This window comes from Ranitomeya variabilis, chromosome 1 (assembly GCF_051348905.1).
Source record: "Ranitomeya variabilis isolate aRanVar5 chromosome 1, aRanVar5.hap1, whole genome shotgun sequence".
Classification (NCBI taxonomy): domain Eukaryota; kingdom Metazoa; phylum Chordata; class Amphibia; order Anura; family Dendrobatidae; genus Ranitomeya; species Ranitomeya variabilis.
The window spans coordinates 24,063,662-24,088,580 of record NC_135232.1 but is presented as its reverse complement, the minus strand read 5'-3'; the positions used below and the strand labels follow the sequence as shown (position 1 = coordinate 24,088,580).

Here is a 24,919-nt window from a genome sequence, read left to right as displayed (position 1 = left end):
CCCCCACAAATAATGACGGTTAGGTAAGAGGAAATGACAAACACAGAAATGAACCAGGTTTAGCACAGAGAGGCCCGCTTACTGATAGCAGAATAAAGAAAGGTAACTTATATGGTCAACAAAAACCCTATCAAAATCCACACTGGAAATTCAAGAACCCCCGAACCGTCTAACGGTCCGGGGGGAGAACACCAGCCCCCCTAGAGCTTCCAGCAAAGGTCAGGATATAGATTTGGAACAAGCTGGACAAAAATACAAAACCAAAACAAATAGCAAAAAGCAAAAGGCAGACTTAGCTGATATAACTGGAACCAGGATCAGTAGACAAGAGCACAGCAGACTAGCTCTGATAACTACGTTGCCAGGCATTGAACTGAAGGTCCAGGGAGCTTATATAGCAACACCCCTAACTAACGACCCAGGTGCGGATAAAAGGAATGACAGAAAAACCAGAGTCAAAAAACTAGCAACCACTAGAGGGAGCAAAAAGCAAATTCACAACACTTTGCTCTCAGCTCTGCACTCTGTGTCTTGCTCTGCACTCAGCTCTGCACTCTGATTTTGTTCTGCTCTCAGCTCTGCACTCTGTGGCTTTGCTCTAGCTCTGCTCTCAGTAACTTTGCTCTGCACTCGGACCTTGCTCTGCACTCTGTGGCTTAGCTCTGCGGCTCCTCTCCTTGCTGTTCTACCTGGCTCCGCTCCTTGCGGTTCTCTGCCTCCTGCTCTTGGCTCTGCCTCCTGCGTTTCTGCACGTGGCTCCGCCTCCTGCTCTTGGCTCCGCCTCCTGCGTTTCTGCACGTGGCTCCGCCTCCTGCTCTTGGCTCCGCCTCCTGCGTTTCTGCACTTGGCTCCGCCTCCTGCATTTCTACACTTGGCTCCTCCTGGCTCCGCCTCCTGCATCTCTGTTCTTGGCTCTAGCTCCTGTGCGTTCGCTTTGCATCCGCTCTTGCGGTCTTTCTCTACCTATTATTTAGTCCTCTTGTCTGAACAGGTTCTTACCTGTTTTACATACCTGCCTGCAGACCGGTCCCTAAAGGTTCTTCCATTGTACTAGCCTTGCCTGCCTGCCTGTGTCTCTATTGTACTTGTCTGCCTGCGTCCCAGCCGTGCCCATTTGTCTGCCAGAGTGCCAGCCTTGCCCGCTTGCCTGTCTATGTTCCGTTCCCCGGTGGGATCAGCAGCCACAGCCAGACACCACCCTGGAGTAGCACCTGGTAGCTTCCTGCCGCACAAGTCTGACCTCACCATCAGAGGCTCCAGCGAAAACCAAGGAAGCTACTTAGTTACGCCCCTTCCAGGGAAGTTTGGTCTGTGGTCCAGTGGGGCCACACTCCCGCACCAACCAGTCTGGGCACGAGCATGACAGTTTTGCATAGGCCATGATCCCCGCTGAGTCCCATGTGCCTTCGCTTTCGGAGCAAGATGAACTCTCTTCTTGCCAGTATTGGCCTCCGAGGAAAATGTTTTCCCAATCTGAAATCCAGTTTTTCACTGCTCCACCCACAATTGTCATCTCTAATGAGCTGTTTGATCGACTTCAAGCCTGCACTCCTAATGACGAACCCGTCCCAGCAGATCCTCCATGCTATGATGGGGATCCAAAGCAATCTCGTGGGTTCTTGGAGCGGTGCTTGTGTTATTTCAAGTGGCATGCTCCCTATTTCGCCACAGACCGGGTTAAAGTAGGTTTCTTAATGACCTACCTAAGAGGAGATGCTTTGATGTGGCTCAACCCCCTCTGGGAAGCAAGGGACCCCATCACCTTGAATCTGCCAGCCTTCCTGGTGGCCTACTGTAAGGCCTTCGATAAGCCTAGTACTGCATCTCCTGAAAAGTCTTCCCCTCCAAGCTCACAGAGATGGTCCAGACGAAAGAAACCTGTGTGTAAACCGTCGCTTCCGTCTATAACCGTCCAAGACTCACCTGTTCCATAATCTGCCGAAACAGCCACCCGAGCAAGATCCAAGAGGTCTAATAAAAGGGGGCTGGCAAATCTGCAGCCTGAATCTGGTGCTGAGATTGAAATACGGTATCCCTGCGGATGTAAAGAACATTCAGATGGTCTCTGCCCTGTGAAGCCTGTACTCCAAAACCCTGGGCCAGTAGGAGAGGCTGCCCCTGGTGAGAGTACTTCCTCTCTATCTACATTAATGACTGTTTCTCTGCCTTCTGGGAGCTTTGGTGTGTTTAAGCCGCCTGTCATACGGAGTCGGTGTATGGTCTCCGTTCTACAGCTCCAGAACCTGGTGTGGGCGTTGTCTGATAATGGCCGAGCCCTGCTAAAGAGCAGTCTAGTCCTGCAAGGACAACTACAGCTCCAAGTTGGAGCCTTATACACGAAGAAGTTTGTTTTCCGTATGGTGTCTGTTATGCCCATGGGTCATTCTGAGCCAAGAACTCTACCACCCGCTCTGGTCAAGAGTTCCAGTAAAGTGCTTCGTTTGAACTTACCCAGTCTTGAGAAGTGTCTGGTTCCCATGCGTCAAAGACAGTTAGCAGTGTCATCTTCTTCTTCAGCTGGTCTGCTAGTCGTCGAGTCAAGGTGTGCTGACGTCACCGAAGATGGGGAAGCGGTGACGATGTCTCCACACATCTCTAGTGACTATACCAGTAAACAGATAGTTGTCGAGTAAAGGTGTGCTGATGTCACCGAAGATGGGGAAACGGTGACGATGTCTCCACACATCTCCAATGACTATACCTGTAATCCGTTCCTAGGAACATCCCCACCGTTTGGACGATTTCTTCTGGTTAATGGGCAGAAGATGGTTCCTATGTGGATACCTTCAGCGTCCTTGTGGCCGGCTGGTGAAGATTTCAAAACAGAAGTTTGCTCACCTCAATTTTTCTCTGACCTGGTGGAGGTGTTGTTCTCCACACTCATCACCAATGACTTTTCTTGTGTTCCGTACTTAAGAACATCTCTGCTACCTGTCGGGCAAGAGATGAACCCTATGGGAAGGTTTCCAGTTTCCATGTGTCCGGCTGGTGAAGATATTAAGACAGCAGCATTCAAGTCCCTGTTACCTATGTACCTGGAGGAGGTGGTCCAGCTCATTGTGGAAGCCAACCCTTTTGAGCACCAAGAGACTTTGTTTTCTGAGATTCCTGGTGACCCGCCTGCCTTATTCTACCCTGAAAATGTCATGTTGGCCTGGACTGTGTGTGAACCTATTCTTCTTCTGCCAATCATCCTGTCGAGCTTGAAGAAGAGGGGCCGTAAAGGAGGGGTAACAACCCTGCTGGCATCACTGCATGGCCTCCCATCCCCCACCTGCATTACACTCAAACTCACTTCTCTGGGCCTTGTTGTGACTTCTCTCTGCTGCCAGCTCCATGCTGTGTGTCTCATGTCTGCTGCTTGCTCTGTGCATGCTCTGTCTGTGTGCATAGGGGGGCGGCGCCAGCAACTCCTGTGTCTTATTGAGACTGTGTGCACCTTGCTAAGGTGTCCCCGGCTAATCGCTTCCTGTATTTAAGGCATTCCCACCCATTGGTGGGGGCCTGTGCAACTTACTCCCTCAGTCAGTTCTTAGCTGCTGAGGTGCCAGGCCCTGTCTCTGTTAATCTTATGTCCGCCACCCAGGGGAGCATTGTACGCTGGTCTGTGTCCAGTGTTTGCCATCCAGTGGGGCTTCGTACCCTGACTTGTGTCCGTGTCTTTGTGCCTTGTCCTGTTCCTGACTTTGTCTTAGCCTAGTCAAGTTGCTGTGTCCGTTTATATCCCTGCCTTGGTTTCCTTTCCCTGCTGTGCGTACTCTGTGTCTTGTTTTGCTCTGCTTTTGGCTCTGCTCTCTACAACCTTGCTTTGCTCCTTGCTCTGCATTCTGTGGCCTTGCTCTGCTCTCTGTGGTTTTGCTCTGGGCTCTGTACTGTGTCTTGCTCTGCACACTGACTTTGCTCTGTTCCCAGCTCTGCACTCTGTGGCTTTGCTCTAGCTCTGCTCTCAGTAACTTTGCTCTGCACTCTGTGGCTTTGCTCTGTGGCTCCGCTCCTTGCAGTTCTACCTCGCTCCTTGTGGTTCTCCGCCTCCTGATTTTGGCTCCACCCCCTGCGTTTCTGCACATGGCTCCGCCTCCTGCTCTTGGCTCCGCCTCCTGCATTTCTGCCTGTGGCTCCACCTCCTGCTCTTGGCGCCGCCTCCTGCGTTTCTGCACTTGGCTCCGCCTCCTGCGTTTCTGCACTTGGCTCCTCATGGCTCCGCCTCCTGCATCTCTGTTCTTGGCTCTAGCTCCTGTGCTTTCACTTTGCATCCTCTCTTGCGGTCTTTCTCTTCCTATTCTTAAGTCCTCGTGTCTGAACAGGTTCTTACCTGTTTTACATACCTGCCTACAGACCGGTCCCTACCGGTTCTTCCAGTGTACCAGTCTTGTCCGCCTGTCCTGCCAGAGAGCCAGCCGTACCTGCCTACCAGAGAGCCAGCCGTGCCCGCCTGCCAGTATCTCTGTTGTACCCATCTGCCTGCCTGTGTCCCAGTCATGCCCGCCTGTCTGCCAGAGTGACAGCCGTGCCCGCTTGCCTGTCTATGTTCCGTTCCCCAGTGGGATCAGCAGCCACAGCCAGACACCACCCTGGAGTAGCACCTGGTAGCTTCCTGCCGCACAAGTCTGACCTCACCATCAGAGGCTCCAGAGAACACCAAGGAAGGTACTTAGTTACTCCCCTTCCAGGGAAGTCTGGTCTGTGGTCCAGTGGGGCCACTCCCCCGCACCAACCAGTCTGGGCGCGAGCGTGACAGCTCCTGTGTATAATGTCACTGGTGATCACCGTATTGCCTGTACAGACACTATATACTGAGCTCCTGTGTATACTCTCACTGGTAATTACTGTATTACCTGTACAATATACACTGTATACAGAGCTCCTGTGTATAATGTCAGTGGTGATCACTGTATTATCTGTACACTGACACTATATGCAGAGCTCCTGTGTATAATGTCACTGGTGATCACTATTACCTGTACACTGACACTATATCCAGAGCTACTGTGTATAATGTCACTGGTGATCACTATTACCTGTACACTGACACTATATCCAGAGCTACTGTGTATAATGTCACTGGTGATCACTATTACCTGTACACTGACACTATATGCAGAGCTCCTGTGTATAATGTCACTGGTGATCACTGTATTACCTGTACACTGACACTATATACTGAGCTCCTGTGTATAATGTCACTGGTGATCACTGTATTACCTGTACACTGACACTATATGCAGAGCTCCTGTGTATAATGTCACTGGTGATCACTGTATTACCTGTTGTGAAATTGGATTCTGGGCTCCCCCGGTGGCCACTTGTGGAATTGTACTTGTGTGCATCATCCCCTCTGTTCACCTGCTCCTATCAGGATGTGGGAGTCGCTATATAACCTTGCTCCTCTGTCAGTCTCATGCCGGTCAACAATGTAATCAGAAGCCTTCTGTGCATGTTCCTGCTACTAGACAACTCCTAGCTAAGTTGGACTTTTGTCCTTGTGTGTTTTTGCATTTTGTTCCTGTTCACAGCTGCTGTTTCGTTACTGTGTCTGGAAAGCTCTTGTGAGCGGAAATTGCCACTCTGGTGTTATGAGTTAATGCTAGAGTCTTAAAGTAATTTCTGGATGGTGTTTTGATAGGGTTTTCTGCTGACCATGAAAGTGCCCTTTCTGTCTTCATGCTATCTAGTAAGCGGACCTCGATTTTGCTAAACCTATTTTCATACTACGTTTGTCATTTCATCTAAAATCACCGCCAATATATGTGGGGGCCTCTGTCTGCCTTTTGGGAAAATTTCTCTAGAGGTGAGCCAGGACTGTCTTTTCCTCTGCTAGGATTAGGTAGTTCTCCGGCTGGCGCTGGGCATCTAGGGATAAAAAACGTAGGCATGCTACCCGGCCACTTCTAGTTGTGCGGCAGGTTTAGTTCATGGTCAGTATAGTTTCCATCTTCCAAGAGCTAGTTCTCATATATGCTGGGCTATGTTCTCTCGCCATTGAGAATCATGACAGTTTGACCGGCCCAAAAAAAAGGGTTAAATTACTGGCTGAGAAAGGAGAGAAAAAAGAAGTCTGCTACAATTTTTTTTTTTTTTTCCCTCTAGTTCTGAGTGTGCTCTTAATTGAATCACTTGCTAGTTTGCCTATGCTGCAGCCTTCCTCTCTTTCTCTCCTTCTAATCCTTGAATGGCTCTGTGTTCACCTGTTTCAAATGGATCTTCAGAGTGTAGCTACAGGTTTGAATAATCTCGCCACAAAGGTACAAAATTTGCAAGATTTTGTTGTTCATGCACCTATGTCTGAGCCTAGAATTCCTTTGCCTGAATTCTTCTCGGGGAATAGATCTCACTTTCAAAATTTTAAAAATAATTGCAAATTGTTTTTGTCCCTGAAGTCTCGCTCTGCCGGAGACCCTGCACAGCAGGTCAGGATTGTAATTTCCTTGCTCCGGGGCGACCCTCAGGACTGGGCTTTTGCATTGGCACCAGGGGATCCTGCGTTGCTCAATGTGGATGCGTTTTTTCTGGCCTTGGGGTTGCTTTATGAGGAACCTCATTTAGAGCTTCAGGCGGAAAAGGCCTTGATGTCCTTGTCTCAGGGGCAAGATGAAGCTGAAATATACTGCCAAAAATTCCGCAAATGGTCTGTGCTTACTCAGTGGAATGAGTGCGCCCTGGCGGCGATTTTCAGAGAAGGTCTCTCTGATGCCATTAAGGATGTTATGGTGGGGTTCCCTGTGCCTGCGAGTCTGAATGAGTCCATGACGATGGCTATTCAGATCGATAGGCGTCTGCGGGAGCGCAAACCTGTGCACCATTTGGCGGTGTCTACTGAGAAAACGCCAGAAAATATGCAATGTGATAGAATTCTGTCCAGAAGCGAGCGGCAGAATTTTAGACGAAAAAATGGGTTGTGCTTCTATTGTGGTGATTCAACTCATGTTATATCAGCATGCTTTAAGCGTACTAAGAAGCCTGACAAGTCTGTTTCAATTAGCACTTTACAGTCTAAGTTTATTCTATCTGTGACCCTGATTTGTTCTTTGTCATCTATTACCGCGGACGCCTATGTCGACTCTGGCGCTGCTTTGAGTCTTATGGATTGGTCCTTTGCCAAACGCTGTGGGTATGATTTGGAGCCATTGGAGGCTCCGATACCTCTGAAAGGGATTGACTCCACCCCATTGGCTAGTAATAAACCACAATACTGGACACAAGTGACTATGCGTGTTAATCTGGATCACCAGGAGGTTATTCGCTTTCTGGTGCTGTATAATCTACATGATGTTTTGGTGCTGGGATTGCCATGGCTGCAATCTCATAACCCAGTCCTCGACTGGAGAGCTATGTCTGTGTTAAGCTGGGGATGTAAAGGAACTCATGGGGACGTACCTTTGGTTTCCATTTCATCATCTATTCCCTCTGAGATTCCTGATTTCTTGTCTGACTTTCGTGACGTTTTTGAAGAACCCAAGGTTGGTTCACTACCTCCGCACCGGGAGTGCGATTGTGCCATAGACTTGATCCCGGGTAGTAAATACCCTAAGGGTCGTTTATTTAATCTGTCTGTGCCTGAACACGCGGCTATGCGAGAATATATAAAGGAGTCCTTGGAAAAGGGACATATTCGTCCTTCGTCATCTCCCTTAGGAGCCGGTTTTTTCTTTGTGTCTAAGAAAGACGGCTCTTTGAGGCCGTGTATTGATTATCGTCTTTTGAATAAAATCACGGTTAAATATCAATATCCGTTACCACTGCTTACTGATTTGTTTGCTCGTATAAAGGGGGCCAAGTGGTTCTCTAAGATTGATCTCCGTGGGGCGTATAATTTGGTGCGAATCAAGCAGGGGGATGAGTGGAAAACCGCATTTAATACGCCCGAGGGCCATTTTGAGTATTTGGTGATGCCTTTTGGTCTTTCTAATGCCCCTTCAGTCTTCCAGTCCTTTATGCATGACATTTTCCGCGATTATTTGGATAAATTTATGATTGTGTATCTGGATGATATTCTGATTTTTTCGGATGACTGGGACTCTCATGTCCAGCAGGTCAGGAGGGTTTTTCAGGTTTTGCGGTCTAATTCCTTGTGTGTGAAGGGTTCTAAGTGTGTTTTTGGGGTTCAAAAGATTTCCTTCTTGGGATACATTTTTTCCCCCTCTTCCATCGAGATGGATCCTGTCAAGGTTCAGGCTATTGGTGATTGGACGCAACCCTCTTCTCTTAAGAGTCTTCAGAAATTTTTGGGCTTTGCTAACTTTTATCGTCGATTTATTGCTGGTTTTTCTGATGTTGTAAAACCATTGACTGATTTGACTAAGAAGGGTGCTGATGTTGCTGATTGGTCCCCTGATGCTGTGGAGGCCTTTCGGGAGCTCAAGCGCCGCTTTTCTTCCGCCCCAGTGTTGCGTCAGCCTGATGTTGCTCTTCCTTTTCAGGTTGAGGTCGACGCTTCTGAAATCGGAGCTGGGGCGGTGTTGTCGCAGAGAAGTTCCGACTGCTCCGTGATGAGACCTTGTGCCTTTTTTTTCCCGTAAATTTTCGCCCGCCGAGCGGAATTATGATATTGGGAATCGGGAGCTTTTGGCCATGAAGTGGGCTTTTGAGGAGTGGCGTCACTGGCTTGAGGGGGCCAGACATCAGGTGGTGGTATTGACTGACCACAAAAATTTAATTTACCTTGAGTCTGCCAGGCGCCTGAATCCTAGACAGGCGCGCTGGTCGTTGTTTTTCTCTCGGTTTAATTTTGTGGTGTCTTACCTACCGGGTTCTAAGAATGTTAAGGCGGATGCCCTTTCTAGGAGTTTTGAGCCTGACTCCCCTGGTAATTCTGAGCCCACAGGTATCCTTAAAGATGGAGTGATATTGTCTGCCGTTTCTCCAGACCTGCGGCGGGCCTTGCAGGAGTTTCAGGCGGATAGACCTGATCGTTGCCCACCTGGTAGACTGTTTGTTCCTGATGATTGGACCAGTAGAGTCATCTCTGAGGTTCATTCTTCTGCGTTGGCAGGTCATCCTGGAATCTTTGGTACCAGGGATTTGGTGGCAAGGTCCTTCTGGTGGCCTTCCCTGTCACGAGATGTGCGAGGCTTTGTGCAGTCTTGTGACGTTTGTGCTCGGGCCAAGCCTTGTTGTTCTCGGGCTAGTGGATTGTTGTTACCCTTGCCTATCCCGAAGAGGCCTTGGACGCACATCTCGATGGATTTTATTTCGGATCTGCCTGTTTCTCAGAAGATGTCTGTCATCTGGGTGGTGTGTGACCGTTTCTCTAAGATGGTCCATCTGGTTCCCTTGCCTAAGTTGCCTTCTTCTTCCGAGTTGGTTCCTCTGTTTTTTCAAAATGTTGTTCGTTTGCATGGTATTCCGGAGAATATCGTTTCTGACAGAGGGACCCAATTCGTGTCTAGATTTTGGCGGGCATTCTGTGCTAGGATGGGCATAGATTTGTCTTTTTCGTCTGCTTTCCATCCTCAGACTAATGGCCAGACCGAGCGGACTAATCAGACCTTGGAGACATATTTGAGGTGTTTTGTGTCTGCGGATCAGGATGATTGGGTTGCTTTTTTGCCTTTGGCGGAGTTCGCCCTCAATAATCGGGCCAGCTCTGCCACCTTGGTGTCCCCGTTTTTCTGTAATTCGGGGTTTCATCCTCGATTTTCCTCCGGTCAAGTGGAATCTTCGGATTGTCCTGGAGTGGATGCTGTGGTGGAGAGGTTGCATCAGATTTGGGGGCAGGTGGTGGACAATTTGAAGTTGTCCCAGGAGAAGACTCAGCTTTTTGCCAACCGCCGTCGTCGTGTTGGTCCTCGGCTTTGTGTTGGGGACTTGGTGTGGTTGTCTTCTCGTTTTGTCCCTATGAGGGTTTCTTCTCCTAAGTTTAAGCCTCGGTTCATCGGCCCGTACAAGATATTGGAGATTCTTAACCCTGTGTCCTTCCGTTTGGACCTCCCTGCATCCTTTTCGATTCATAATGTTTTTCATCGGTCATTGTTGCGCAGGTATGAGGTACCGGCTGTGCCTTCCGTTGAGCCTCCTGCTCCGGTGTTGGTTGAGGGTGAGTTGGAGTACGTTGTGGAAAAGATCTTAGACTCTCGTGTTTCCAGACGGAAACTCCAGTATCTGGTCAAATGGAAGGGATACGGTCAGGAGGATAATTCTTGGGTCACTGCCTCTGATGTTCATGCCTCCGATCTTGTCCGTGCCTTTCATAGGGCTCATCCTGATCGCCCTGGTGGTTCTGGTGAGGGTTCGGTGCCCCCTCCTTGAGGGGGGGGTACTGTTGTGAAATTGGATTCTGGGCTCCCCCGGTGGCCACTTGTGGAATTGTACTTGTGTGCATCATCCCCTCTGTTCACCTGCTCCTATCAGGATGTGGGAGTCGCTATATAACCTTGCTCCTCTGTCAGTTTCATGCCGGTCAACAATGTAATCAGAAGCCTTCTGTGCATGTTCCTGCTACTAGACAACTCCTAGCTAAGTTGGACTTTTGTCCTTGTGTGTTTTTGCATTTTGTTCCTGTTCACAGCTGCTGTTTCGTTACTGTGTCTGGAAAGCTCTTGTGAGCGGAAATTGCCACTCTGGTGTTATGAGTTAATGCTAGAGTCTTAAAGTAATTTCTGGATGGTGTTTTGATAGGTTTTTCTGCTGACCATGAAAGTGCCCTTTCTGTCTTCATGCTATCTAGTAAGCGGACCTCGATTTTGCTAAACCTATTTTCATACTACGTTTGTCATTTCATCTAAAATCACCGCCAATATATGTGGGGGCCTCTGTCTGCCTTTTGGGAAAATTTCTCTAGAGGTGAGCCAGGACTGTCTTTTCCTCTGCTAGGATTAGGTAGTTCTCCGGCTGGCGCTGGGCATCTAGGGATAAAAAACGTAGGCATGCTACCCGGCCACTTCTAGTTGTGCGGCAGGTTTAGTTCATGGTCAGTATAGTTTCCATCTTCCAAGAGCTAGTTCTCATATATGCTGGGCTATGTTCTCTCGCCATTGAGAATCATGACAATTACCTGTACACTAACACTATATGCAGAGCTCCTGTGTATAATGTCACTGGTGATCACTGTATTGCCTGTACACTAGCACTATATGCAGAGCTCCTGTGTATAATGTCACTGGTGATCACTGTATTACCTGTACACTATACACTGTATACAGAGCTCCTGTGTATAATGTCAGTGGTGATCCCTGTACACTTCATACAAAGCTCCTGTGAGATGTTACAATTGACAAGAAATTGGAACACAAAGTATATTTTAAAGTTGTTGAAGTTTTCTTTGCAGGGTTTTCAACTATTTTTTTTAAAAAAAGTGGTTTCAAACGATTGGTTACTTGTAAAATAACAAACACAGATGTTAGTCACACTCCCTTGTATTGGGAGTGTATTGGCTGCAGGGGTGGTATCATGACAACACCGCACATCACTGCTGCAGCCAATCACTGAGCTCAGCAACTCAGCTGATTGAGCTCAGTGATTGACTGCAGCAGTAATGTACATTGATCAGACCGCACAAGGGTGGATACTGTCCCTGTGTATCATTTTACAAGCATCCAATCATTTGGGAACATTTTTGAAAGGTGGACACCCCTTTAATAAGCTTAGTACACCTTATAAAACTCTTCTCCCCCTGGTTTGGGGTCTGAAGGGATCAATGTAAGAAGTATTATAATACTGTAGATAATATGATCTCAGAGGTCGGATCTCGGAGAACGTCCTGCCCCTCGTGTCATCGGAGCTGAATAATGTAGCAGAGGTAAAGTCTGAGTTCAGCACTTTCCTTGCTGCCGAGATCCTCTAGAGCCCATTATCTTCCCCACATCCCAGACCCGTCGTCTCCGGCTTCTTATTTATATCCCGGCTACAAATTAGATTAGAGTTTTATAAGTAAATGTGATGTCCAGAAGAGCCGTCACATTATTATCCTGCACATTCTTGTGTTCCCTGGTAATAGGACACGATTTGTACAAGTAATCACAATTGGATGTGATTAATAATGGATGTTACCAAAACAATTAGTCCAAACCAAGGTAATTCCTAAATTTTTATAGGGAGCAGGAGTGGCCCATGCCATAGGTGAGAGCATCCCCTTTAAAAGGCACATATTGCTTACATATTTTTTTGTGTTAAAGGTATATATTTTTTTTAACTATTGGCAATCATTTTTTTTTACCAAATCTCGATCTGTATTAAAAATAAAAAAGTAGAAGAAATCTTGCAATTCTCACATCGGCCACTGGGCTTGTTTAGACTCTAACTTCCTGTTATTTCAGGAAATGGACATGCACATTAGCAGCAATGAACAGAGTGTGAACCTGTGTTTTGCATTGAAGCATCTAATGAGCGTGTGCAAAAGTCCTTGTACACGAGGAGGACGTGATCTGTGATATCACCTATTGTGAATGGTGGATCCTGTGTTATCTACTGTATATAGAGGTGTTATCAGACATTGTATAGGAGGAGGACTGAGCTGTGACATCACCTATTGTGAATGGTGGATCCTGTGTTATCTACTGTATATAGAGGTTGTATATTCTGGACATATTCAACTTCACCACAGTTCGTCTCTGACCCTGGTCAGCATAAGACACGGATCTCATCCGTTACCTTCACAGGTTCCTGGACACCTCTTGGCCTCAGAGGTGCCCCCATACACAATGTCTCTCTCTTCTAACCCCGGTTAGCATAACACGGATCCCTTTCTGTTACCTGTTGGTGCCGCACAGGTTTCTCAGATACCTCTCCTCCACAGAGGTATCCTTCAGACGTTTCTCACTCTGACCCCGGTCAGTACAACACGGATCTCCATCCATCCCACACACTGGCATGTGCTAGGTCCAGAGCCCTGCCATGTGCTCTTCAGGAATCCTATTCTCCAGGACTTCCAACACAGGCTTCCAGGACCTTCCGGCATAGACCATTCAGGTCCACACTCCAAGACCATGTGACCAGACCTCAGTCACATTATATAGTACTAACCACTCCCACAGGTGGGAGTGTGGATGTGTGGCTAGTTTGTCCCACCCATCTCACACAACTAGCCTAGTAAGTCTCCCTTACAACTATACAAACTCTTGAGGGACTACAGGTCCCAGGACAACAACATTGCATCAGACTTACCACGCAGACTCCCTCTGTGACACATATCGGCCATTCACAACACTGCCAGTCACTATTTTACTACCATTATCACAACTGATATGCCTCAATGCATATCCCAAGGAGCACACACAGCGCCTCCTAGCTGCCACAGAGGTCACTGCACCACAAGGTGTTATCAGTCACTGTACAGGAGGAGGAGGTGAGCTGTGACCTCACCTATTGTGAATGGTGGCTCAGGTGTTATCTACTGTATACAGGTGTTATGAGTCATTGTACAGGAGGAGGAGGTGAATTGTGACATCACCTATTGTGAATGGTAGATCCTGTGTTATCTACTGTATATAGGGGTGTTATCAGTGATTGTACAGGAGGAGGAGGTGAGCTGTGGCATCACCTATTGTGAATGGGGGATCCTGTGTTATCTACTGTATAGAGGTGTTATCAGTCATTGTACAGGAGGAGGAGGTGAGCTGTGACATCACCTATTGTGAATGGTGGATCCTGTGTTCTCTGCTGTATATAGAGGTGTTATCAGTCATTGTACAGGAGGAGGAGGTGAGCTGTGGCATCACCTATTGTGAATGGGGGATCCTGTGTTATCTACTGTATATAGAGGTCTTATCAGTCATTGTACAGGAGGAGGTGAGCTGTGACATCAGCTATTGTGAATGGTAGATCCTGTGTTATCTACTGTATATAGAGGTCTTATCAGTCATTGTACAGGAGGAGGGGGTGAGCTGTGACATCACCTATTGTGAATGGTGGATCCTGTGTTGTCTACTGTATATAGAGGTCTTATCAGTCATTGTACAGGAGGAGAGGAGGAGGTGAGCCGTGACATCACTTATTGTGAATGGTGGATCATGTGTTATCTACTTATATAGAGGTGTTATCAGTTATTGTACAGGAGGAGGAAGAGGTGAGCTGTCACATCACCTATTGTGAATGGTGGATCCTGTGTTATCTACTGTATATAGAGGTGTTATGTCATTGTACAGGAGGAGGAGGTGAGCTGTGACATCACCTATTGTGACTGATGGATTGTGTTATCAGCTGTATATTATTATTATTATACATTTTTATAGCGCCATTTATTCCATGGCGCTTTACATGTGAAATACGGGGCAAATATAGACATAGAGGTGTTATCAATAATTGTACAGGAGGAGGAGGTGAGCTGTGACATCATCTATTGCGATTGGTGGCTCCTGTGTTATCCACTGTATATAGAGGTGTTATCAGCCATTGTACAGGAGGAGGAGGTGAGCTATGATATCACATATTGTGAATGGTGGATCCTGTGTTATCTACTGTATATAGAGGTGTTATCAGTCGTTGCACAGGAGGAGGAGGAGGTGAGCTGTGACATCACCTATAGTAAATAGTGGAACCCGTGTTATATGCTGTGTATAGAGATGTTATCAGTCATTGCACAGGAGGAGGAGGAGGTGAGCTGTGACATCACCTATTGTGACTGGTGGATCCTGGGTTATCAGCTGTATATAGAGGTGTTATCCGTCAGGGTAATCCTAAATCTTTTGATAAGGAAGCGATCACCACCTCGGTGCTGCCAAAGATGATGATATCAGATTGCTGGTCCATAAGTTGGTGGGACCTGTGACTACCAGCGAATATGATGACATCACTGGTGCGATGTCACAGAATGGTGATGGTGACATTATGGGCATTCATGTGTGGAGGACAGCGACATCAGTGATCTATGAAGACTACGAGGACTCACAGCCGCGATCAGGAGCGAGGCTACTCCATCTGGAGACTTCGGGCCTTTAGAGACCTCCATCTATAGACGGCCCTTTTGGCTTCTTGCGCTTTGTTGTCTCGGTGGCCACCTCCAATCGTTGGCTCTTCTTCTTCTTGGAAGAGACCATTTGCGCGTCCTCTTCCCAGTGATCATTGCCTGGTCCTGATCTCTCGCTTTGCCAGTCTGGAGATATTCCTCAAGGAGAACAATGTATTTCTGTATCATCGGCCTGCGCTGTCAGGACGCCCGCCGGGCCCATAATAATGAGAACACGATCAATGTGACTGACCATGAACGTCACGCCGCTTATCTCGCCTGCAGTCACACTCAGCAGCTGGAGGACGAGGAGCGAAAACAAGGACCACAGTATCCCGAGGATTATCACTTTTTTTTAGTTTTTAAGCAAAATCTTCAAAAAAAAGCAAAACTTATCTTGTGCGCTTCCTTCCAAGATCACCCCGCATCCTTCCTCCATCAGGTGAACAGGACGCGGGGGCCATCCAGATGGGGAATCTTGTGCCGCGACGTATTAAGATTTAATCTGTTCTCATCTGAACACAGGGGAGGTTATACACTCACTGACAGAAGTTATGTCGCTTATCCATGTTATGTAAATAAAAGCTTATAACCTGATGTTAAATTCATCCATTGGTTGTATAAATTATTATTTTGAAAGCTGAAACGCTCCGAAATGTGATTTAGGTTAAGAAAATAAATTGGCATCAATGCAGAAATATTGATCAGTTAATGGACACAGAATGGTCAGATTTTGGCAAGACAAAAGTTTTATCGCCCGCAGAAAGTAATGTTATATTCAAACAAATAATACTTAAAATACAAATCTATGTTGCATAACATTGGTGAATGAAGTTGTAGTGCTATTAGAGTCATATTTAATATTTTGTGTGACTTCCATGAGCTTGAAGGACTGCATCCATGCGGTACAACAATGATTCATACAATTTATTAATGAAGTCATCAGGAATAGCAGAGAATGCAGTCTTACATGCCTCCCAGAGCTCATCTAGATTCTTTGGTTTTGTCTTCCAAGCTTCCTCTTTCATCCTACCCCAAACATGCTCAATGATGTTCATGTCTGGTGACTGGGCTGGCCAGTCCTTGAGCACCTTGATCTTTATTGCCTGGAGGAACTTTGTTGTAGAGATGGATGTATGAGATGGAGCACCATCCTGCTCCAGAATTTGACCCCTTTTATGATTTGGAATATAAGAGGTAGCTAATACTTCTTGATATTTTAGGCTATTGATATTGCCTTCCACCTTCCAAATGTTTTGCACACCCCCATACTGAATGTAACCCCAGACCGTGATCTTTCCACCACCAAAATTAACTGTTTTCTGGATGTATTTTGGATCCATACGGGCTCCAGTAGGTCTCCTGCAGTATTTGCAGCATAAGAGTTAGTGACTCTAGGTTCAGCACCTGTTCACACTTAGTCTATGTTTGGATGTGACAGTCAGTTTTTTTCAAATGTATTATTTAGCCTTCTGACCGAGCACTCCGCCTCCTAGCCACAGGTGTTTTAATCGCAACAGGTCCATTACCCCTCCACAGAGAGAGAGAATGTTAGTCTAAGAAGAGGTTTTCATAGGTACCCATTCAGATGGAGACGTTTATTCTCAGCGAGGAAAGGAAAGCGTAGGACCTGGTATACGAGAGATGCCGTAAAGTGGCTACCAGGTACACATAAAATTGGCCATTTTTATGCACTAAATGCTCTCATTTTTCATATTTCTAGTGCAGTAATGCAGTTCAATTTTCGTGTGTCATGTTTGCATGTTTCAGCGCTGCAGTGTGCTGCCTTATTTGCTTGACTGCAGTATTTGCGGCGGCTGTTGTGTAATTCTACTGAAGATTCATGAGAGAAATCCACCTTCTGCCACTTTTCCAGCGTCCATCTGTTTAGCAGGCTGTGGGACTTTGCAAATGCCACACGTTTTTTTATTTGCCTTTTGTTTAGTGCTGGCTTCTGGGCACTGATTCAACCATGGAGGCCATTTCGAGACAGAATCCTACAAACTGTTCTACTTGACACAGGGACTTGAGGTGACCAGTCCTGTTGGAGCTCTGCTGCAGTGGAAGAGGGGCTTGCTTTGGATTTTCTAATTAACAAACGTTCCTCCAGAGTAGTTGTCTTGCGGGGTCTGCCGGACCTGGACTTGTCAAACACATCTCCATTCTCTTCTTTTTTTAATTCTTTGTACTTGATGCTGAGACACATTAAAGGTGCCAGCCACCTCTGCAGTGGATCTGGTCTTCAGCCTCTTGATAATCCAGGCTTTGGTCGCAGGGTGGATTTTTGGCATGTTGTCAGAGCTCAAGTTGCAGTTCAAGTGAAGGTCTAGGGTGCTGGGTGTCTTTTTATACACACACACTAATTAACCGATCATTTACTGAGCACAGGTGAGGATGTAAACTAGAATTGGGTGCATTATATGACCAGGCGACAAAACTTTTGTCTTGCCAAAATCTGACCATTCTGTGTCCATTAACTGATCAATATTTCTGCATTGATGCCAATTTATTTTCTTAACCCAAACCACGTTTCGGAGGGTTTCAGCTTTCAAAAGAATAATTTATACAACCAATGGATTAATTTAATATTAGGTTATAAGCTTTTATTTACATAACATGGATAAGTGACATAACTTGTCAGGGAGTGTAGGGAGGGAGATCTGACGCTGGGACCATCCGCCGCACTCCTGAATATGCCACTGTTAAAGGGAACGAGTCATCAGAAAATGAGCCATTGTCTAAATCAGATTTTTGTGTTAAATGTATTTTTTTCCATATTTGAAAGAAAAATTGGATATCTTGTAATTTTCCCATCGGCTGCTTTAGGCTTGTTTAGACTCTAAAGTTCCTATCGTTTCTGCAAATTCACATGTACATTAGCAGCAATGAACAGATTCTGACTATCGGTTATATAGAAGCATCTAATGTGCGTATGCAAAGGTTCACCTATTGTGAATAGTGGATGCTGTGTTATCAGATGTTTATAGAGGTGTTATCAGTCATTGTACAGGAGGAGGAGGTGAGCTGTGATATCACGTATTCTGAATGGTGGATCCTGTGATATCTACTGTATATAGAGCTGTTATCAGTCATTGTACAGGAGGAGAAGGTGAGCTGTGACATCACCTATTGTGTATGGTGGATCCTGTGTTATCTACTTTATATAGAGGTGTTATCAGTCATTGTACAGAAGGAGGTGAGCTGTGACATCACCTATTTTGAACTGTTGATCCTGTGCTATCTACTGTATACACAGGTGTTATCAGTCATTGTACAGGAGGAGGAGGTGAGCTGTGACATCAGCTATTGTGAATAGTGGATGCTGTGTTATCAGATGTTTATAGAGGTGTTATCAGTCATTGTACAGGAGGAGGAGGTGAGCTGTGATATCACGTATTCTGAATGGTGGATCCTGTGATATCTACTGTATATAGAGCTGTTATCAGTCATTGTACAGGAGGAGAAGGTGAGCTGTGACATCACCTATTGTGTATGGTGGATCCTGTGTTATCTACTGTATATAGAGGTATTATCAGTCATTGTACAGTAGGAGGAGGTGAGCTGTGACATCACCTATTGTGAATGATGGATCCTGTGTTATCTACTGTATATAGAGGTGTTATCAGTCATTGTACAGGAGGAGGAGGAGGTGAGCTGTGACATCAGCTATTGTGAATGGTGGATCCTGTGTTATCAGATGTTTATAGAGGTGTTATCAGACATTGTACAGGAGGAGGAGGTGAGATGTGGCATCACCTATTGTGAATGGTGGATCCTGTGTTATCTACTGTATATAGAGGTGTTATCAGTCATTGTACAGGAGGAGGAGGAGGTGAGCTCTGACATCACCTATTGTAAATGGTGGATCCTGTGTTATCAAAAGTACATAGAGGTGCTATCAGTCATTGTACAGGAGGAGGAGGAGGTGAGCTGTGACATCACCTATTGTGAATGGTGGATCATGTGTTATCTACTGTATGTAGAGGTGTTATCAGTCATTGTTCAGGAGGAGGAGGTGAACTGTGACATCACCTATTGTGAATGGTGGATCCTGTGTTATCTACTGTATATAGAGGTGCTATCAGTCATTGTACAGGAGGAGGAGGAGGTGAGCTGTGACATCACCTATTGTGAATGGTGGATCCTGTGTTATCTACTGTATATAGAGGTGCTATCAGTCATTGTACAGGAGGAGGAGGAGGTGAGCTGTGACATCACCTATTGTGAATGGTGGATCCTGTGTTCTCTACTGTATACAGAGTTATCAGTCATTGTACAGGAGGAGGAGGTGAGCTGTGACATCACCTATTGTGAATGGTGGATCCTGTGTTATCTACTGTATATAGAGGTGTTATCAGTCATTGTACAGGAGGAGGAGGTGAGCTGTTACATCTCCTATTGTGAATGGTGGATCCTGTGTTATCAGCTTTATATAGAGGTGTTATCAGTCATTGTACAGGAGGTGAGCTGTGACATCTCCTATTGTGAATGGTGAATCGTGTGTTATCTGTATATAGAGGTGTTATTAGTCATTGAACAGGAGGAGGAGGTGAGCTATGATATCATCTATCGTGAATGGTGGATCCTGTATTATCTACTGTATATAGATGTGTTATCAATCATTATACAGGAGGAGGAGGTGAGCTGTGACATCACCTATTGTGAAGGGTGGATTCTGTGTTATCAGCTGTATATAGAGGTGTTATCAGTCATTGTACAGGAGGAGGAGGTGAGCTATGATATCATCTATTGTGAATGGTGGATCCTGTGTTATCTACTGTGTATAGATGTGTTATCAATCATTGTACAGGAGGAGGAGGTGAGCTGTGACATCACCTATTGTGAATGGTGGATCCTGTTACCTGCTGTGTATAGAAGTGTTATCAGTCATTGTACAGGAGGAGGTGAGCTGTGACATCACCTATTGTGAATGATGGATCCAGTGCTATCTAATGTATATAGAGGTGTTATCAGTCATTGTACAGGAGGAGGAGGAGGTGAGCTGTGACATCACCTATTGTGAATGGTGGATCCTGTGTTATCTACTGTATATAGAGGTGTTATCAGTCATTGTACAGGAGGAGGAGGTGAGCTGTGATATCACCTATTGTGAGTTGTGGATCCTGTGCTATCTACTGTATATAGAGGTGTTATCAGTCATTGTGCAGGAGGAGAAGGAGGTGAGCTGTGTCATCACCTATTGTGAATGGTGGATCCTGTGTTATCTACTGTATATAGAGGTGTTATCAGTCATTGTACAGGAGGAGGAGGTGAGCTGTGACATCACCTATTGTGAATGGTGGATCCTGTGTTATCTACTGTATATAGAGGTGTGATCAGTCATTGTGCAGGAGGAAGAGGTGAGCTGTGACATCACCTATTGTGAATGGTGGATCCTGTGTTATCTACTGTATATAGAGGTGTTATCAGTCATTGTACAGGAGGAGGAGGAGAGCTGTGACATCACCTATTGTGAATGGTGGATCCTGTGTTATCTACTGTATATAGAGGTGTTATCGGTCATTGTACAGGAGGAGGAGGTGAGCTGTGACATAACATATTGTGAATGGTGGATCCTGTGTTATCTACTGTATATAGAGGTGTTATCAATAGAGGTGTTATCAGTCATTGTACAGGAGGAGGAGGTGAGCTGTGACATCACCTATTGTGAATGGTGGATCCTGTGTTATATACTGTATATAGAGATGTTATCAGTCATTGTACAGGAGGAGGAGGTGAGCTGTGACATCATGTATTGTGAATGGTAGATCCTGAGTTATTTGCAGTGTATGGAGATGTTACTTGTCATTGTAATCCTGCCTCTGCTGATAAGGAAACTACGGAAAACTCTTCTTGAAAGGATAGAAAGTGAAAATTAAAAATTAAACAACACCCCCATCCTTCAATTTTTCAACAGTTTTTGAAGCTGTTTTTGAGTAGGATATGTTTATAATAAAATCCATAAAACCTTGTGTGAACAGACCTTTAGCGTCCGATATTTATATTGTTAATTGAAGTATGGTGTCACTCCAAACTACAACTCATAAAACAAGCTTTGAAGAAAAATAAAGTGATTGCTTCTTGGAAGAAAGGGAGGAAATTATGAAAATACAAAAATGAAAAAAAATTAAAAAACACAGGATGATTTTTTTTTTCCATTATTTAAGCCACAAGCCAAAATTCTGAGAGCAGTGCATTGTGGGAGTTCAGAAGACAAGTTCTGTTAGGTCACATGACTGACAGGTGGGTGGAGCTAAACCGCTGACTACCCTTAATGAAACGAGTAGGGACAATGTAAAAAAAATGGAAGAAAAAAATGCAAAAATGGTAAACTGAAGTATTTACAAAGTTACTTACCGTAAGTATTTATTAACATTGTAACTTTGAAACTTTATAATGGGATGGAATGTCCTTCTAAATATTTCAGCTGCCATTTCGTAAGATTTTGCAAATTTCAAGGAGGCGGCTGAGGTCTTAGAAGGATACGGTTTCATGACAGTGGCCACCCATGAAGTTTCTTCTCATCTCCAGTGACAGCCGATGTCCACGTGCGATTACAGCTGTGAAGGGCTAACTATAGCATCATCATATGGCTGCTAGATAAAGGCGACCAGCAGGGAAATGCAACAAGCAATGCATGTGCGTATACAATGTATATACTGTACATATATCACTTTTATCCATGCTTAAAGAGATTTTCCAAGAAAGTTATAAATGGGCACCCATCGCATAATTCAAACAGCAACCCATCCTAGTGCAGCCTAGTGCAGCCTGAAGAAACACTGCTCCCGAGATCTGAGTCTCAACTGACAGAGGAACCGTGTCATAAACACAAAAGGGCTGTGACAGGAGGAGAAATAAATATTCTCCTCATGGCTGAGCACAAAGGATCCTTTCTCCGGCCTCGGTCCAACGTGATCAGTAAACCGAGGAAAAGATTTGTTTCACCTGCTGTCACTCACTTGTCCGGCCGGCGGTAGCTCCAGTATGTGAGCTTATCGATACAGCAGAACTCGGGAGCTGTGTTTCTTTAGATTGCAGCCAGTCCTGATATAAGAATAGAATGGGTTGCCGTTTGAGTTGAGTGAAGGGGGCTATTTCATTACATTCATAAGAGCACTCCTTTATAGGAGGTCTATAACCCCAAAAACATGATTTAAACCACTTATACAGTTTTATAGGGACTTAGTGCCGAATAGGATTGTATCAGTCAGTAATAGAAATTGAGTTTTGGGAATGAAAAGACTTTTGTTAAGTTTAATATTCCGTTTTAAAGCCCTTCATAATGCTGGGGCCCCTGCTCACCATCTGCTGGGGCCGGCCCATGATTTATGGCCATCACCTCCCTTATCTCTGCCTCCCATCTTCTAGATTTCTGTGCCTGTGATTCTGGTTCACATTATCTTCTACACTCAACAGATTCTTAACTTTATAAAGTGAAAACCCCGAGAGATGTTATTAAAAGACCGTGACCTGAGATACAGGTCTACATTCTTCACTGGAGAGACGACATGGGGAGTTTGTGTCAAGCGCATCCACATCTCCATACACACCTTCCTGTGACCCTCAGATGTTCGCTGGCTAAACCTCATTAAGTGTACACGTTCCTGCAAATGACCGTGAAAAAAAAAATACCTGCAGAATCTTTACCCAGCACCTCTGCAGAACATCGCCGCCGATTGTATTAGGAACCTGTTTAGGAATCACAGTTATGTGCTCTCCCGTCTAAAAAAAAAAAGTATAAATCTGTCTTTGTGAGGACAGTCCTCGGTGGATCCACTAGGGGGAGCTCCCTGTATACAGAGATACATGATAAGATCCTGTCTGCAGCCACCACTAGGGGGAGCTCCTTGTATACAGAGATACATGATAAAAATCCTGTCTGCAGTCACCACTAGGGGGAGCTCCCTATACACAGAGATACATGATAAGATCCTGTCTGCAGCCACCACTAGGGGGAGCTCCTTGTATACAGAGATACATGATAAAATCCTGTCTGCAGCCACCACTAGGGGGAGCTCCCTGTATACAGAGATACATGATAAAATCCTGTCTGCAGTCACCACTAGGGGGAGCTCACTGTATACAGAGATACATGATAAGATCCTGTCTGCAGCCACCACTAGGGGGAGCTCCCTGTATACAGAGATACATGATAAGATCCTGTCTGCAGCCACCACTAGGGGGAGCTCCCTGTATACAGAGATACATGATAAGATTCTGTCTGCAGCCACCACTAGGGGGAGCTCCCTGTATACAGAGATACAAGATAAGATCCTGTCTGCAGTCACCACTAGGGGGAGCTCCCTGTATACAGAGATACATGATAAGATCCTGTCTGCAGTCACCACTAGGGGGAGCTCCCAGTATACAGAGATACATGGTAAGATCCTGTCTGCAGCCACCACTAGGGGGAGCTCCCAGTATACAGAGATACATGGTAAGATCCTGTCTGCAGCCACCACTAGGGGGAGCTCCCTGTATACAGAGATACATGGTAAGATCCTGTCTGCAGCCACCACTAGGGGGAGCTCCCTGTATACGGAGATACATGATAACATCCTGTCTGCAGCCACCACTAGGCGGAGCTCCCTGTATACAGAAATACATGATAAGATTCTGTCTGCAGTCACCACTAGGGGGAGCTCCCAGTATTCAGAGATACATGAGAAGATCCTGTCTGCAGCCACCACTAGGTGGAGCTCCCAGTATACAGAGATACATGGTAAGATCCTGTCTGCAGCCACCACTAGGGGGAGCTCCCTGTATACAGAGATACATGGTAAGATCCTGTCTGCAGCCACCACTAGGGGGAGCTCCCTGTATACGGAGATACATGATAACATCCTGTCTGCAGCCACCACTAGGCGGAGCTCCCTGTATACAGAAATACATGATAAGATTCTGTCTGCAGTCACCACTAGGGGGAGCTCCCAGTATTCAGAGATACATGAGAAGATCCTGTCTGCAGCCACCACTAGGGGGAGCTCCCTGTATACAGAGATACATGGTAAGATCCTGTCTGCAGCCACCACTAGGGGGAGCTCCCTGTATACGGAGATACATGATAACATCCTGTCTGCAGCCACCACTAGGCGGAGCTCCCTGTATACAGAAATACATGATAAGATTCTGTCTGCAGTCACCACTAGGGGGAGCTCCCAGTATTCAGAGATACATGAGAAGATCCTGTCTGCAGCCACCACTAGGGGGAGCTCCCTGTATACAGAGATACATGATAAGAGCCCATCTGCAGCCACCACTAGGGGGAGCTCCCTGTATACAGAGATACATGATAAGATTCTGTCTGCAGCCACCACAAGGGGGAGCTCCCTGTACACAGAGATACATGATAAGATTCTGTCTGCAGCCACCACTAGGGGGAGCTCCCTGTATACAGAGATACATGATAAGATCCTGTCTGCAGCCACCACTAGGGGGAGCTCCCTGTATACAGAGATACATGATAAGATTCTGTCTGCAGCCACCACAAGGGGGAGCTCCCTGTACACAGAGATACATGATAATATTCTGTCTGCAGCCACCACTAGGGGGAGCTCCCAGTATACAGAGATACATGATAAGATCCTGTCTGCAGCCATCACTAGGGAGAGGTCCCTGTAAACAGAGATACATGATAAGATTCTGTCTGCAGTCATCACTAGGGAGAGCTCCCTGTATGTAGAGATACATGATAAGATCCTGTCTGCAGTCACCACTACGGGTAGCTCCCTGTATACAGATACATGATAAGATTCTGTCTGCAGTCACCACTAGGGGGAGCTCCCTGTATACAGATACAAGATAAGATTCTGTCTGCAGCCACCACTAGGGGGATCTCCATGCATACAGAGCTACATGATAAGATCCTGTCTGCAGCCACCACTAGGGGGAGCTCCCTGCATACAGAGCTATATGATAAGATTCTGTCTGCAGTCACCACTAGGGGGAGCTCCCAGTATACAGAGATACATGATAAGATCCTGTCTGCAGCCACCACTAGGGAGAGGTCCCTGTAAACAGAGATACATGATAAGATTC

At 46.0% G+C, this 24,919-nt stretch overlaps 1 long non-coding RNA gene across 1 annotated transcript in view; it reads left to right on the top strand.

Moving 5' to 3' along the window:
- LOC143793659 (uncharacterized) overlaps window positions 1-21,466 on the top strand; it is a 50,084-nt gene extending 28,618 nt beyond the window's left edge. The window contains exon 3 of the long non-coding RNA XR_013220176.1: window positions 21,306-21,466. This is a non-coding gene — a long non-coding RNA (uncharacterized LOC143793659). The remainder of the gene's footprint in view (window positions 1-21,305) is intronic.
- Window positions 21,467-24,919: the final 3,453 nt, after the last annotated feature.